We start from the raw sequence: 18,172 nt of genomic DNA, 5'->3' as shown, positions 1-18,172 counted from the left end.
CCCAAAAACAGATCCAGATGATGATTCACATCCAAGAACGATCACTTCATGTCTGCGATAAATTGTACTGTGTTCACACTTCGCACTAGGCACTGTACTATGCTTATAAGCACTGTACTATGTGACTGTTGTGACATCAACTAATTTGAGAATAAGTAACATCTGGAACAGTAACCTGTGTTGTTGATACTCCTACCTCTTCAGTTAGCCTATACACAGGAAGTGCCCAGTATCACCTCACCTGTCCACCTCAAAGTGTTTAATCACTCATGCATGAAGTTGTATAATAATTGGACCATGTTTGCATCAAGGTAAACAGTTGGGTTGTGTGAATGGCTCGATAGGGCCATTGTGCGTTTAATACTTAAATTGGGCCCATGTGCCTTACATAGTTTCAAAGCAGTTTATATTGAGCCCACTGGATTGAAGTTCACCTCAATAGACAGTTGCCTACTGTATTAATTGAATGAACTGTCTGAGCTCATAATAGGCCTGAAGAATTTAGGAGGGGTGAGTGTCCCAGTGTAGACCCAGAATGGTTTGGGCAATAGGCAATGCATACTGCTAAAGAGATCGTGACAGAATAACTATACATGTGCAATATGAAAAATACTCTTTTTTCCACAAAAAGTAGAATTAGGTTGTGATAAAATAGCTCAAAATGAAGCTAAGAAACTCCCATATTCAATAACATATGCCTGTCATGAAACAATATCGTGCCTACTGATGACCTTGCATATTACGGACAAGTAATAATAGTTTTCGAGACGGAGGCGGTTTTTACCGGTATTTACCAGTTTCTCCCGGTTTTTACCTGGTTTTTACCGCTTAGTGGGAAAAACAGGTTTTTTCCAGGAAAATGCCAACCCTGCAGAGAATGTACATACAGTATTTTGTTGACAGTATCAAACCATGAAGGTGTCCCTGAGATACCTTTATGTTTGCAATTTGACCTCTGTTGACTGCAAAGGTTCTCTGAAATCTATCAAAAGAAACAATGTTCTACCAAACAATCTGAGGCACGCCAACCTGCATATCGCGAACATTCACAAACAAATGACATCATAATTAAACGTGTCTGCCAAACCCAACCTAGTTATAAATTACTGTAAACATGTAATAAAACTAAATAGTAATACATCTTATCAACCCCCATAGTATACGTTCCTAAAGGTAAATGACCTATGACATTCCAAGCTGTTTTGCCAGATCTGGTTAACAGGTGTATTTCTCCAGTGTGGTGGTAGATTTTATCAACCTTTTTCATCAAACAGTACCAAAAGCAAAAGCAGTGGGTGAAAAAAAAGAACAAAAACAGGGTGAGACATTAAAGAATGCTACCAATGTTTCATCTTACAAGATTCACTTAGCCTATGACAGTGTCAACTTTCATGTAGTGTTGAAGAGGGGGGGGGGGGGAAGGGAGCAAATGTAGATAACACCATAAGTTAGCAGTTTATTTTTGGAAAATAATCAGCAGGTGTGAACAGTTTTTTTAAACTTGGATCCAAGCCATGGGAAGGAACCCTTGGGTATCTACAGTAGGCAAAAATCCGATTGGCAAAGATTTACAGTGGAAAACAATTTGTGTATGTCACAGAGCTATGAAACTCCTTTACATATTGGCACATGCGAAGGTCAAAGGTCAACCAACTGCCTCATGGAAGGGGTTACTACAGTACATGGCTAAAAAATAAAAATTCTCCACTTACAGTACTTTATAGACCTCTATGATATTGAGAGGGGGGTCGCTTTCAAAAACAATAAATTATATATCGGCAGTGAGAGTTTATTTTGCCACTTTGTGTTAAATGTTAACAAGGGTGACGATAATTGAAATTATAGCTGATTTGCAGTCTGTTGTATCCAGGGCAGCTAAAGCTTAAATGTTAAAATAGATTGTTAAGGTAAAGACCGAGATGGGAGTGTCAGGGGACCCAAATCAGGCCACATAATGTTGGTTAAATGAATGCACAAAGTTACAGATAGTATCTGGTCTTCTTTAGGTCTGGATGGATGCTCCAAATGAATGTATACTGACCAATGATAATGGGAATGAAGAAAATAACCTTATTGTCTGGTCTGATAGTGCAGCCTAAAAGTGAATAAACATCTATATAGTCTGAGTGAATTTATGAGTTTGCTACATTTCAATGCTGTACTTACCAGTTACAGTAACATTGAGAAATGTCATTTAGGCAGAAAAGAAAAAAAAGAGGTTATTGAGTGCTCGTAAATGTTTCTACATCCAAGCAGGTGTTCCTGACATATATAGCCTCAAAATGTGCTAAATCACTGGTATGCTCCTTTCAAGGCTAAACTGAAGATGACGCTAACTCGTGGGTACCGCCCAATGTCGATACAAATCTATTGTTTTTAGATAGATATATGCTAATTGACGCAACCAAACCATATTTCTTAACTTCGTATACGCAACAGAGCACCACCGAATCGCATTCCAGTGCAGGGTTCGTATTACAGCAGTGACCATTGAACATGAATACATACATTATAAGCATGATATTTTGAGGTTATTAAAGTCATAAATGTTTTATACCCAGTTTAGTTTTATGGTGCATCCGAGGGAACGGACCTAATGTTCTGTGTGTTAGACTTTGTTGTTCAGCCACTTTTACTGATGACCTTCAGAGGTTTAGCGGGGGGGGGGGGGGGGGGGTGGCCATCTCTCTCAGAGAAATACACTCTGGATTAATCACAGGGTTTTATAACACAGTGTCTGCAACATATTAATATTAACGTAGGGCATAAAGTCAACCTATTCATGTACCATTTAACTTTGAACTCAAACAGTGGCATTTATTACATTGAATGAATTATACCTGTGTCAGGTAACCTGACTTGTTGCTTCCCATTTTGAAAACGAGTGGACGATTAATTTGGGTTTATTCAAAACTGTTACCAGAAAAAGCCAGTTGGTTTTGTGAATTCCTTGCCATACAATATCATATATTTGCTCAAAATTCCAATTACCTATCTGACAAATGTAGAGAGCAGGTGTGTTAAATCTGTCTGAGCATTAACAGTGAAAACCAGAACATATCAGAGGTCTCCAGCAGAGATTTCTAGCACTTCTGTGTTGGCACATCATCAACCACTTTATCCCCTGGTAAGGATTTTACAGCATGGAATTTTTTATCCCAAACTGTTTCAATATCCAGGAAGAACAGTCTTCCTATGTGAAAAAAAAAAACAAAAAATGTACTTTTTGAGTTATATCTTGTTTACAAAGTTTTCAGACTTTTGACTCCTGTTGACCTCAAATGATCTTTGAACTTCACACAAAAGACGAGGGTTCTTGTACTAAGATGGATCCACAGACGATGTATGACGTTAAATCCACCATGAACTTTTTGTAGTTCATGGTGTTTACGGGTAAGTGTCACATACATACATCAGACCCGTCAACTCTCCCGGTTTGACCGGGAGACTCCCGGATTTTTACCCGAATCTCCCGGTTTCATATTCTATTCTCCCGGTTTTTTAACGTTTCATCATTTGCGACATTTCTGAAAATAGCCAACAATTAGTCCTATGCTTAGTAATTCCCAACAGTAACGCTGAATAGGAAAGGCACTTCAGTGTAGTTCGCAAGAACAAGACAGACAGTCGGTCAAGTCTCAAGCTTGATGGGACTCTATCTAGCATACTAGACATGAAGTCACAGTACCCAGAGTCCACTGTTCCCTGTTTAAAATGGAAGCCTACTAAAGAAACCCTGTAGAAAGCGAAGCGAGCGGCTGTAAACTACAACATGAATCACTGATTGGATGATTCTCTCATTGTATTGCGTAAGTAAACTATACATATTTAGGAGTATTTATATCATTTCAGTTGAAAATTACCAACCCCCCTATTTCCCCCCTTGTTCTCCCTATTTTTTTGGCCATGAAAAATGTTATTCTCCCTATTTTGGGGTCAAACAGGTTGACAGGTCTGATACATGTACACAAACACACACACACTATCACCATAGCATAGATTCCTTCTGCCTCTGGGCAGGAAATCAAATTACTGGTCAGTGGTCAGTCTCATCAGGGAGTTGTTCCATAACTGGTCTCATAGAGCACTTTCACTGATCTTCAGCAGCTTGACCTTTGACACACATACTTATCTTATCTTACACAACTTCAGTATCCTTGACAAGTTTCCAGACCATCCTGATAACATAGGATGTGAATATTAGATTAGAACCTAAACTCTTTACCCACCACACAACCTGAACTACCAAAGAGAACATGCTTTGCTCAGTCAGTTTTATAAAAAAAAACACATTAGTCTCCAGCAGATAATGTTGTTGTGGTGTAATGCTTATCAAGCAAAAAAAACCCTCTTTGACCTTGCAAATATATCCCACTGTGTCTTGCTTATCTCACTGGAGGTCCACAGACCTTTGCCATGCGATAGCTATATACTGCACAATAGGAAGAGCCAGTCACGTACTGGTGTCTTCGGCAGACGTGTGACGAATCTGTGATTACGGGTCAAACTTTTAACAGACCTTTCACTCATCACAGATACATACAAATATCTCGCTCAAAAGACTATGAAGCTGAATTTAAACAGATGACACAATCAAAACTCATCTGAAGCTGCCGAAAAATGTTGTTTATCTTGTCATGAATAAACCCTGGAGCGACTATATGTCTAATGCAAATTAAACTTTGATATTCGTAAATCCCCAAAAGCTCTCACAAGTGGGTGGAGGGCTAATGGACTCCATTATAACACATTTACTTTCTATTACCACTCTCGACAAAGAATCTTGTTGTGATTTTCCTTATTAAAAACTTGGCAAAAAATCTTATCTAATATAGTTTTGTGGCAAATTAAAAGTTAAACCGTTAAAGGAGGATATCACATTTTTGCTGGTTTGATTAGGATATATAGTCAATTTAATACCTCCCATGGAAAGTTTTTCATCCCTCTGACCCCTTCCCCCCCCCCATCTCTCCACTTGTACCACACCATCACATCAATATCAACGATGGGGAAAATAAACCACAGATATCCATCCCATAATTGTAGGCAGGATCCAGTTGAACTTGTGTTCTCTCTGTATAGCAGTGAGTGAGAAAGGTCTATTATAACCACATGCAGCGAAAAAACCATAACAGGAGTTCAAAATTTTTCACTATTTTCTACAGCTGATTATAACCCAAAATGTCAATATTTCTAGGAAATAAAGAAGTCAAAGAGAGTTTGGCAAACACATTACAATACAGCGTCTTGAAATTTGGTCATACAATCCGCTCTTTTCTGACTCATCACCTGTTTGCTCTCTGGTTGGCCATTGGGAGTTCACCAAAGGTATCAAGAGACCAACCTTGGTTCAGAAAGGTCCATTGGCAATGCTATCATTGTCTGTCTCTGTCTGTCTGTCAACAGATCCAACCAGGCAGTTTCTCCCTGATCCAACTGTACATTATGGTACAGTATTTACACACACATGGAAATGGGAGGAACTTTGTAAGCAAAGTCACAATGGAGCCCCCCTCCCCCCCCCACAACAACCAAACAAATTGATGGCATCTCAACCCCGATCTAAACCTAACCAATCAAATTGATCTAACCCTATTAACCCCGATTGAACCCCAGTCCCCTTACATTCAGGGCATAATTTAGTGTTCACATTTTGAGTATCATTTTTGAAGGTGATCAAGGAATGTTGAACTTGGAAAAAATCTTCGATGGTTTGTCGAGGAAGAAAGAATTAAAGTCTGACATCAAATTCTGTGGGATATACTTTGGTATTGGATGAATTCACAGACCACTTATTCAATGCGTCGCGACCACATGAATCCCATACTAAAGTTGAGCGTTTACATCAGGGTTGTCCAACCTGTGGCCCGCGGGTCACAGTCCGGCCCGCCGCAGGGTTGCGTCCGGCCCGCCAGAGATGCTCTACGGTGCGAAATTTCAGTGAGCAGATTTATTGATAACAATTTGAAGCTATATAATCTATCATTCGAACCTTCTGGGTCCAGAAAAACTGGCTGCAGGTCAGTTTGTGTGACACTCTCAGCGGGGGGGGGGCGTCTGGACTTTATTCGTCTGTTTTATCAGGAAGGAAAATAAATCAGTGCGCTCTGCGCGCAGTGCTCACATTTTTTTGCCTTGGGCTTCGGGCAAAAAATCGAAAAATCAGTGAATAAAATGTGACTCGGTTCTTCCTAATACGTTCATAAAATTTTCTATCCATTTGATACTTACATTCCTGTGGCTTGCGTAACTTGTGTATATGACTATCTGCAACACAATCTCAATGACCCAGTTGTGTTTTTCTATTAGAAAGAAAAAAGAAAACAAAATTCCCCTCATCAACACGTTTTGCTTTTTGAGTTCTTGTTTAATAGCAAGGTCATCGATCAAACAATGAAATGAAAGGGTCTTCAATATCACCTCTATATTTAAACCTTGCACACTGTACAGTACAGGCCCATTGGCTGTTCAGTACAGTCCAGTAGGTTTGAACAATTTAAATATACACACATGATACAAGCTGCAATAATGCACACAATGTAATACGTACTTAAAAAACAAAAAGTATATGACTGGGCTCCAAACTTAATTTCCTCCTACCCTCCCCTAGCCCCCTACCCCCTCCCCTTTCCATCGTCTTTTCTCCTTTCTATACTTTCGTTACAATATTTAGATGGAAGTTGGCATTCAAATTTACATATAGTAGTGATCTTACCTTATTATAATCCATCTCAACCCAAATTGGTACACTTTGCTGGTAATCATTAAACATTTAAGTTGTAAACATGTCATGCTGACACTACCAGGTCAAATCCCATTTACTTTTTCCTTGGTTTTCTCAAAATGTTAATTTAAACCTGAACGTTCTGTTAGTTTTGCACTGTTACCGACACTGATGCCAATATTTGGTCATGTCAATGAAATATATATGCAAAACTGATCTCTACGAATGCAGTAATGTTATTAGAGAAAAAAAAGTTTGCGTCCCAGAGACTCAAGACCCCCAAAAAGTGTGCGTTCCATAAAAAAACAATTTGCGTCCCAATGGAACACCAGTTGCGTTCATTGTATTACCTTCGTACTGTTACTAGGGTAGTGTAGTATCAATGCCTATATACTTTGTAAATGTTTTACACAACATATAGGCCAGATGGCTCAGTGCCTTAGCTTCGCTGTTTGACAGGGGCGGCCCGGCCCGGCCCACTCCTCCTTCTGCCCAACCTGCCGTTTCAAACAATTTTTACACCCAGCCCCCTTCTTTATACTCCCTTGTACTTCCCTACTCACCAACTCTGTAGTAGCTCCATGCTTTGACCTTGCAGCGCTTCCAACAACCAACTCTTCAAAAATCACTACCTACAGTGGAAATCTCTCGCTAAATTCCACACAGTTCACTGTACTACTGCATGTACATAGGCCTGTTCAAACTTCATTTTCAACTACACAAATCATCAAAACCTGATCCAACATTTTATCCTGGGCTCTTTGCAAACAATCATCTGTACGAAAATTACAGTATATACTTAGGCAAATGTGAATAGCTATTTACGCAATGTCGATTAAAAAATCAAACTTCAATGCTCTAAAGTACAGAAGTTTACACACAAATATTGCACCAAAATAAAATTTACTGAAGCATGTGGTCAATGGACCGTGAAAACTTTGCAACAGAAACTACTATGGTATGAATGGTGGAAGATTTTGATACATTGTCCTTGTAGGTATTATTTTTCTCTTTCTAACCATGTAACAATTGTCCCCATTCGACTTGTATAAATCTGGTTTTCAAATTCACCGAAAGTACCGTTTGTTCGAACGCATCAATATGGTGATTGACGTAGTGCTGTGAAATAGGCAAAACAAGCGCAGCAAATACACTCTCACGTGTACATGCACAGGTGATTGCCTATTATATATAACATACATATCGCGAACGTTACAGCCTACCATGCCCAGTTGGTATATGTATAGCGTTGCACATAATATACTCTCACACATATTGAACACTACAAATGCAAAATGTTTCCAGACAATGGGTAGGGACTATTAGCCAATCAAATCACAGGTATTTTGGTAAAGCATCATTGTCTATTTTTAGCATGAAAATCTCCGTAATGGAGAGTTGTTAACCCTGTACCCTTGCGGTTGATCTTTAGATATATTTATTATCAATCAAACAAATTCGATGATCTGTAGGAGTGGGAGAACTTTTGATTCTTGTCAGAAGAAGTTGTGGTTTTTTGAAGAGAAATAAAGATGTTCATTGAAAAATGTGTTTTATTATGTTATCCGTTGACCTAGTTTTGAGAGTGTACATTGGGTTTGTTTCTCAAAAGAAAAAATTTGTATCCGCTGGACGTAAGCAATTTGAAGAGTTTGCGTCCCTGGCCAAAACATTGCGTCCCGGACGCAGAATCCTGCGTCCGTAACAATGCTGCGAATGGCTTGAAAGTTATAAAATGTAATAGAGAAAACTATCAAAGCCATTTAAAAGTGATCATGTGCTACTGTCCAAGTCGTCAGAGAGTACAATAAAGAGCTAAATAAAAGTGAGATATCTCCCAAAGAGAATGAACTGTTACGGGGGAATCTGGCCATCACATGTGTCTCTATCATAAAGACAAACAGTGGTGGCTGGCTTAACCTCTCCATACTCCTTTAAGGGTGTGAAGACTCGCGCAAAAAGAAACTTCTAATGCCGGTAATCTGACCTACAGTAGTTTCGAATGAGGTGTAACAGAAGTGTTAGACACCACCATCCATCCCAGAAAATACACACACAGCTTGCTACAGTTGGTAATCAGACACTAGTGTACAGTCAGTACATACAGCTGCGGTAAATACCCACAGCACAGTGTATAAACGATACAGCGATGGACATCTCAGGTCCAGCTAAAGATGACAAGGTATCACGTTTCATTACAGTCTGCATTTTTGTAGCGGCACGAACAAAACGTCACTTGCAAGCAACAGAAAGTTCAACGTTATCCGATGGCCGCACGCAATTTGGGGCGAGTCTTCAATGCCTTACATATTCTGTCAGAGTAAATGTTTAAAAGATTCACAAAGTCTGGTTTTCCTTTTGTGGCATTTAAATGATGGTTAAACCTGGTTTTTTTATTAACTGCCTGCTACCGAGGCTGACTAGGTACCGACCTTTTTGTCTAGAAAAAATAAAACAAAATGTTAAAGACCCCACGGAGAACTCATCTTAAGTACCTTCGATGAAATCGGCTGTGAGGTGGAATTGAAAGGCAACAAGCTATTAATGCTCACAATTCCACAAGTCTGCAAGGGACAACCAACCTTGTATATCCATTACATGAACCAACTGTGATCCAGTAAGAATCACAGCTGGTGAACCTTTTCACTGTCAATCAATACGTGCTGCAAGTTGCCATTTGATTCTCCCTACCACTGCCTGAGTGGTTTATATAGAATAGCTTGCCCATCGTACATCTAACCTGCAAGCCACCCTCCCTTGTGGCACAGACAGAAGCAGATATTGAATATTACATACACCCTGTCCCAATAGATTAGTTAACAACAGAACTTCTAGATGATCCATCATGTAAGCTTCTTATCATCTGTGCAGCATAAATATTCTACCTCACAATCTTCAAAGATATCTGAAAGTTTTATTTCAAATATATTTCTCTTATTTTGTTTCTTCAATTTAGAGGGAATCAGTCACCATTTAATACCCACCCTGAAGACACATAGCCAAGTTTCTTCTAGTAAAATATTCTAAGATACTGTGACCTCTATACTGGTGCAGTGTCTTCCATAATCTCCCCACCACCCCTCCCCAACCCCTCCCTTCCTAACCACTATCAACACCCTTCGGTACAGTATCTTCCATAATCTCCCCTCCACCTCTCCCTTCCTAACCACTATGAACACCCATTGGTGCAGTATCTTCCATAATCTCCCCTCCACCCCTCCCTTCCTAACCACTATCAACACCCATTGGTGCAGTATCTTCCATAATGTCCCCTCCACCCCTCTCTTCCTCACCACTATCACACCCATTGGTGCAGCATCTTCCATAATCTCCCTCCCTCCTAACCACCTCCCCCTCCTAACCACTATCAACACCCATTGGTGCAGCATCATCCATAATCTCCCCATCATCCCTCCTGAACCCCTCCCTCCTAACACCCTTTGGTGCAGTATCTCGCATTATCTCCCCACCACCCCACCACCCCTCCCTTCCTAATCACTATCAACGCCCCATCATTAATTGCTGTGCAGAAGATGCAACTAGAATTCACAGATCACTTGTAAAGATATCCGCTCTCTATACCGCAAAGGTCTAAGTTTGCTCAATACAGAAAATGATTTTGAGATATTCAGGCACTTGTTTGCAGCAACTTCTGTCAATACTGATACAGGCACTTGTCAAAACTGTGAGTTAACAGGAAGTAATTGGAGCATTATGACACCAACCTGTATCAGGGCAAATACGCAACGTTTTAAAGGGCAACTTCTACTTGTATAATCGGTAATTATGTCCGATACTGTACGTTAGTGTCCTGTCTATCTTTGAAAGTATTTCACAAGATACTTTAGTCCAAACATCTGCTTGTCTTCAATAGGAACATAAGCCCGACAATACTACATTTACATTAAAATGTAGTATATACTTTCTATGATGTAGCCCTAGAGCCAGCTTTGTGGGGGAGATATTTGTTGCTGTCAGTGAACTGTGGTGTCTGCTGCTAAATGGTTCAAGATTTGAGTTAATTGCATCTCATCAGATATGGGAAAACATACTTCACTATCCGAAGCGACATTGCAGTTAGTTAAATGCAATGACCGATGGAGACTGATCGGACTCCGCCGTGGTCGGTCTCCACCGACCACGAGGTGAAACAAGGTTAATTGTGTAATTGTAAGATAGGACACACACGTAATACTTTAAAACTTCCAAACCCTCGGAAATGAAAGGATGTTATTTGAGTTCATCGCAGTTTGCGTCCTTTTCTATGACTTTCTCAACCTCGTCGACCCCACGATGCCATAACGACATACATAACTAGCTTATCTTTTCAAATCTAACTTCAGATGGTGGAATTAAAGTCCAAAAATTTACAACTTTGGACATTGTCTTTCTCAAGGATATTTTCCGTTAGGCTCGCAATAAACCCCACCCATAATAATATTTAAATGTTATGAACGTCATTGAATATCGAGGTAAATAATTTTCACTTTGCCTGCGTCGTACGTTTGCGCAACCCAGTACACCAAGATGTACTACAACACCATGCTTTGTTTGTGTACATTCTGTTTGGCTGCGATACCAACATTTTTTGGATTGCTGTGAATGAATCTATCTCAAGTAACGGCACATAAATAAACTTAGTACGTAGCTATTCACTGATTGGTTGAATTCAAACAAGTGGATTTGGGAAACTGCGTGCGATTAATATTATAATGAGGAATTTGTTGGAAGTCACTGTACTCATTATTTGCAGAAGTCCTTAATTAATCGCTAATTAACGCTCTTGGGAATGGAAAAAACTTGGGTTTATATCTTAGTTTGCTGTTTTGTGATGAATATATGTAAAAAAAACTCGATGGACATGTCAAAAAGGTGGGTGAACCTCGCTTTAACAGATGAGCTGTACTTATATAACGGGTAGGGCAAAATTAGTGGCAACGAATGATTCTCAAACTGCTGATTGAGGTAAATTCACTTTGCGGTGCTAAGAAACCGATCAAAATATATGAAATTTTGAAAAGTGAACTGCTCAGATCATCGGTATGAAGAAAACCAACCCATATTTACCCCAAAGATTCAAAGATTCTGGAATTTGATTCCACATGCTAGCTGTGGAGAATAAAAAACAAGAGCCCAAGGGCACTGTGGTTCCTTGCTTGGGGTATATGACAATACACATAATATTATCAAGCAAGATTGGGCTCAAATAGTCCAAGTAATTGTGGTCCTACATGTACGCATAAAGTAACCAACACTATAGCCAACACATTTGTGATCACAAAATGTGATCGGATTTTTGATCAAAAGGCACTTTTGAGATCTAAATATGGCGTCGAAATGTAAGAAGTATAAGGTCACCTACAAGCGGGTCAACAGATATGATAACATTGGTGACCACAGATGACATGACCTTTAAGTATGAAAATGTTCCACCACCCCATTCACAACTTGTCCCAAATTATCAACCGTGTCACACCTTGGCATTGGGATTTAATTGCATTAAATGTCTAAAAATTAACTTTGAACTTGTATACATAACTTCACACACAAAGGTCACCCGTAGGTCAACCAATTGACATTTTTGATCGGTGAGACCTAAACGGAGCATCAAAACTGTAAAAATTCAAACATGTTTTCTTTGCCCATTTCTCCCCCCAAAATACTAGTTTTTTAACATTAGCTGACCTTTGGTGACCTTGGACCACATGACCGTTAAGTTTGAAAATATTACCCTATACCATTTGCAACTACTCCAAAAATATCAACCGTGTCACACCTTGGAACTGGGAGTTATTGCATTAAATGTCTGAAAATTAACTTTGACCTTGTATAACTTCCCACACAAAGGTCACACGGGGGTCAACCCATTGACATTTATGATCAGAAGGTACCTTTAACATCTGAAAATAGCATCGAAACTGTAAAAATCCACAAAACACAAAAAGGTCACCAGAGGTCACCAGAGGTCAAATTGAGGTCAAGGGTCACCCAGAAGCGGGTCGACAATTGGATTACATTGAAGCAACTCCCAACCCTAACGGCCAATTTGTTCTCAAGTTATCGCAAAAATACTAGTTTTTTATCATTAATTGACCTTTAGTGACCTCGGATCACATGACCGTTAAGTTTGAAAATATTCCCCTATACCATTTGCAACTTGTCCCAAAATACCAACCGTGTAATACCTTGGCACTGGGAGTTATTACACTAAATGTCTGAAAATTAACTTTGACCTCATATAACTTAACATACAAAGGTCACCTTGGGTCAACTTATTGACATTTTTGATCGGTGAGACCTAAATAGAGCATCAAACTATACAAATTCAAACATTTTTTTCTTTGCCCATTTTCTCCTACCAAAATACTAGTTTTTTAACATTAATTGACCTTTGGTGACCTTGGATCACATGACCGTTAAGTTTGAAAATATTCCCCTATACCATTTGCAACTTGTCCAAAAATATCAACCACGTCACACCTTGGCACTGGGAGTTATTGCATTAAATGTCTAAAAATTAACTTTGACCTTGTATAACTTCGCATACGAAGGTCACACGGGTGTCAACCCATTGACATTTTTGATCGGAAGGTACCTTTGGTATCCAAATCTTGCATCAAAACCAAACATTTTCTTTTTTGCTCGTTTCCTCCCAAAATAAGCACATTTTTTCTAATGTGACCTTTGACCTTTTGACCTTGGTTTCAAATGTAGTTTAATCTCCTGATTCCAAAAAACAAAACGACAAGTCTGTACAACCATCCTAACTCCGACCGAAAAACTTTGACCCCATATACCTTCGCACATAAAGGTCACACGGGGTCAACCTATTGACATTTATGTTCAGAAGGTACCTTTGACATCTGAAAATAGCATCAAAACTGTAAAAATCCCCAAAAACATGTAAAGGTCACCAAAGGTCAAATTGAGGTCAAGGGTCACCCAGGTGCGGGTCGACAATTGGATTACATTGCAGCAACTCCCAACCCTAACGGACACTTCGTTCTCAAGTTATCGCAAAAATACTAGTTTTTTATCATTAATTGACCTTTGTTGACCTCGGATCACATGACCGTTAAGTTTGAAAATGCTCCCCTAACCAGTTCACAACTTGTCCCAAAATATCAATCTTGTCGCACATTGGCACTGGGAGTTATTGCAGTTTTAATATTTTCGGTTTTTGGACCATAACTGACCTTTGGTGACCTTTGTGGGCACCAGAAACAATAGGGCACACCTTCTCCATATGGTGAATCTATAGTCCAAGTTTGGCCTCAATCCAACATTCCCTTATTGAGATAGAGCGTACCCAAGCAAGTGTCACAGACACACACACACACATACATACATACATACATACATACACACACACACACGCCAACCTGACTGCATAGGTTCCTTTTGCTAAAGCAAGGAACCAAAAAATCTATACCATAAGAAACTGTGTGGCAGAACATTTGGTTGAGAAAGGGATTTACATTATTGCATTCATGATCATAAAAAAAAAAATTTAAAAAACTTCATAAATATTTACAAAAATGTCATCTGCTATTTCAAGATTCAAGTTCCAAGATGTAAACTACACCACCAAGTCACTTAAACTTTTAATACCTACTGTGAGGATAAGACTCAGGGAGTCTTTCACTGCAAAATCAGTTTTATCTGAATGAACTAAATAAAGAGCTGCTTCCCCTGGATTTTCAATGGTTTTTCCATTCAGTTTGCAAATTTATTAATAATTCTTAATGTCAATGTTATATCCAATGTTACAAGACTCAATCGAGTACAAGACTCAATACCGGTGCAAAACTCAATACCAGTGCAAGACTCAATACCGGTACAAAACTCAATACCAGTCCAGGACTCAATACCGAAGCAAGACCCAAAACCAGTGCAAGACTCAATACCAGTGCAAGACTCAATACCAGTGCAAGACTCAATACAAATCCAAGACTCAATACCGATGAAAGACTCAATACCGGTGCAATACTCAAAACCGGTGCAATACTCAATACCGGCCCCAGACTCAATACCAGTCCAGGACTCAATACAGTGCAAGACTCAAAATGGGTGCAAGACTCACTATGACTGAATGCAATGCACTTTCGAGTTAGATGCACAACGACATAACTACATTCTAAAATTGTACATTCAATCATCGTACAAAGACATCCACAGAACCTTTGAAAGGCTTTCCAGGCAGTTAAGGTATGATTCAATCAAGTCTCATTATGCAGTCAATCACCACCCTCTCTAAAGAATCTTTGATTTTTTGTTGTGACTGACTGTGTAGTAAATAATCGCACAAGCATGACCAAGTATTTGCACTTTTTCAACCAAAAGTATTACTCAATGAAAAACAAACAAACGAATGGTACAGTTTAGGGATTGGTTAGGTTGTGTTTATGATAGAATACATTCCAAGGCTCTAACATTTTTCTTTTGTTATTTATTGGGGAGGGGGGGGGCGTGGGAGGGGTGGAAGAAGAAAAAATTTGGGAAAAGCTAGATGAGAAATTGTGTGCAAAGATCAAGTGCCAGAGGATATAAATGCCAAGTTGTGTGAGCACTATCTTTATTGTAAGGCAGTCAACCTTTGTACACCTATGTACTCTTTATGTTCCATTCAATTTCAATCTTTTCTGATCTTGTTGGAAAGAAGAAAGTACCTTTTGCGTAGCACCACCACCATCACCATCATCATCAAAAGCTATACTACTATGAGTACCATCTACCCTTTTACCCTGAGGTATACATGCCAACATGTGTGAGTTGAATAAATAAAGATGTGAAGTGTTTGCTATGTAAATACCAGTTACCAGTGATTTGTAATTGTATGCCGTTCAAGTGTTTAACACATGTTGCTATGCCTAGGGGGTGAAACGTTCACAGTCTCCTAAAATATAAAAAGCAAAAATGTAAACGTCCAATTATAAATTTATCATAGAGAAGGAGGGGGGAGGGGGGAAAATTGATCTATAACAGCGCTAAAAACACCAAAAATGATAAATTGTTGTGGTTATCATTGTTAATAAAGTAGATGTTACCGAACATCGAGACCTGGACGATTTTAAATCTTGTCAGAATATTCCGCACAGAACGTTACCGGCCTGGGCGATTTTAATCGTGTCGGACTAGCCCGCACAGAACGTCATCAGCTGACAATGTCTCTAAAAGTGTTGTACAGAAGGATATATTTGTCCAAACAATCAGTAGAATCCACTTGCAACTTTTAAAAAAAAAAAAAAAATTACTGGACAACCTATCCCAGGTTCTTCTTATCTTAAATGCTTTCAACATCCATAGAGCTTGATAAAGTGAGTTTATCTTAAGGCCTTCAGCCATGGTGAATAAGTTACGATACTGCATGCTAACACAATTGGGAGGGAACAATGCAGCAAGGTTATGATTTGGATGTGTACATTGTGTACGTTGTGGTCAAGTAGTTCAGGCAGTGGACTTGTGATCTAAGGTTGCAGGTTCGAGTCCCGGCCAGATCATTACGCTGTGTCCTTGGGCAAGGCACTTTATCTCCATTGCCTCTCTCCACCCTGGTGCATAATTTGGGACTTGCGAAGTGACTTGTAAATATAGTTGCTTGCGCTGGTTTGTGGCTGCACCCTATGGAAAGTCCCCCAGGGGACATGAAGTGGTGGTGCACTATTGTGCCCCAAGAGGGCTTGTTTGAACATGTGCATACTCTAGTGTGTGGGTGTGAAATGTTACCAATAACCAATGACAAGTTGTAAAGTTGTACAAGACAGTAAACCTCAACTCTTCAAATATGATAGCTACTTTAAGCAGATATTCTCATATCTTATAAGAAGTAAATAGCCATTTTTTGCTACGAGCAATATGAGAGTCCAACTCCGAATTTTGTTTTCTAAAGAGTAAGGATATTAATGTTCTCATTGTAGGCAAGAGGAAGGAGCAGTCATATTCTTTCAATCCATAACACATCACTTCCTGAAAAAGTGACTGATGCAAAAACATCAGTGGAGAGAGCTGCCAATGTGTATGAAATGGTCCAACACTAAGCCAACCAGTTTTTCAAAAAGATGGATACTTTGCTTCATTCCGTGTGCAAAATGTGAGTCTAGATGGCTTTTGATTAGTTCAAAAGTAAGACCATGTTACTGATAATAGTTTAATATTTATTAAATCCTTCTGCTACCCATTTTAACAATTTTTCTTCCATCTGTGCTGTTGGCAGAAGAGAACAGACCTCCGTACATGAATGTTTACAAAATGGACACACAGAATCGACATAAACCTGCAGGGGTTTCCCATATAAGCATTAACCACAATTCATGACTAGCAACCGATGTCATCTTGTCATTTTGTCTCCTTGAGTCATTGATGTGTCCAGGCCCAAGGAGGGGACGGGGGAGGTGGTGTTACATCCCAATGCCAAATACAGGGCCAAGCCTTGAACACACAAAGAGGATCCAGAGACATAGCTGTTTCAGTGGCCCAACCTGGGTCTAAATGCCCATGGATGTTTCCTCCATTTTGATGTCATTTAAGCCACCCTAGCCCTAGGTCTAACTTGGGTTCTTGCCAATATTACCTCATATTTTTACATAATGTAAATGAAACCAATACCAACATTTTGTGGTATGCCAATGAGTAAGCCTACGTGACATGATGTTAATAAATTGAAATGACCAGACATCCAAGATTCCCGGGTAAGTACCTGGAATAAAAGTGTTTCACTGCAATTGTCACTAGATTTCGTGTAGACAGTATGAAGACCCAGAATAATTATAATAAAAAAAAAACTTTGAAAGTAAATAGGATACATGTTAGTGTTGCGCCGATATCACCAATATCGGTTTTGGCCGATATCCGATATTATCATCCCAATATCGGTCCGATACCGATACGATACCGATATTTTTTAACAGACAAAATGAAGGCAAAATCGTACTTTTAGTCATGCATACATTCCCAAATAAATCTTCAAGTAAACAACAAAATATGGTGTTTTGTTTTCCTTTAGTCCTAAGTTGAAAAGAATGTCTTTTTTCCTGATTTTGAAAAAGAGAATGGTTATTGAAATCCAACCGGAATCTTTTTCACTGCAGCGCTGCACACGATAATAAAATGGACGCAGTAAATGTGAGCCTTAACATCGTAGACTTACAAGTAGCTACAGTGTTAACGTATGCTTGCAAAATTGCATCTTAAGTAGGTTACGAACTGTCGATCACAATGTAAAAATGATAATTTATTGAGTTTAAACTCAATGTACAACTTATTCACTTGACCGTATAGAGAAAAAAAAAACTGAAAATCAGTAGAGAAATGACCAATTGTGTACAGAAAAGTAAGGTGGTATGCCTTTCAAATATTACGAAAGAACGAGCAAAACACTTTCGAAAAATTCACACAAAACTGGCATATCGTACTAAATGCAACTAATGTCATGTAAACAAGGCTCTAGTG

At 39.1% G+C, this 18,172-nt stretch overlaps 1 protein-coding gene across 2 annotated transcripts in view; it reads right to left on the bottom strand.

Moving 5' to 3' along the window:
• Positions 1 to 18,172, bottom strand: part of LOC139979427 (major facilitator superfamily domain-containing protein 6-like) — a 49,103-nt gene that overhangs the window by 28,769 nt on the left and 2,162 nt on the right. The window contains exon 2 of one of the 2 annotated variants that reach the window (XM_071990199.1): positions 6,232 to 6,302. The exons of the other annotated variant lie outside the window; for it this stretch is intronic. The gene's annotated coding sequence lies outside the window, so the exon portion shown is untranslated. The remainder of the gene's footprint in view (positions 1 to 6,231; positions 6,303 to 18,172) is intronic. 2 annotated transcript variants of the gene reach the window in all.

This window comes from Apostichopus japonicus, chromosome 14 (assembly GCF_037975245.1).
Source record: "Apostichopus japonicus isolate 1M-3 chromosome 14, ASM3797524v1, whole genome shotgun sequence".
NCBI classification, from domain to species: domain Eukaryota; kingdom Metazoa; phylum Echinodermata; class Holothuroidea; order Aspidochirotida; family Stichopodidae; genus Apostichopus; species Apostichopus japonicus.
This window is presented reverse-complemented; position numbering and strand designations above follow the sequence as displayed.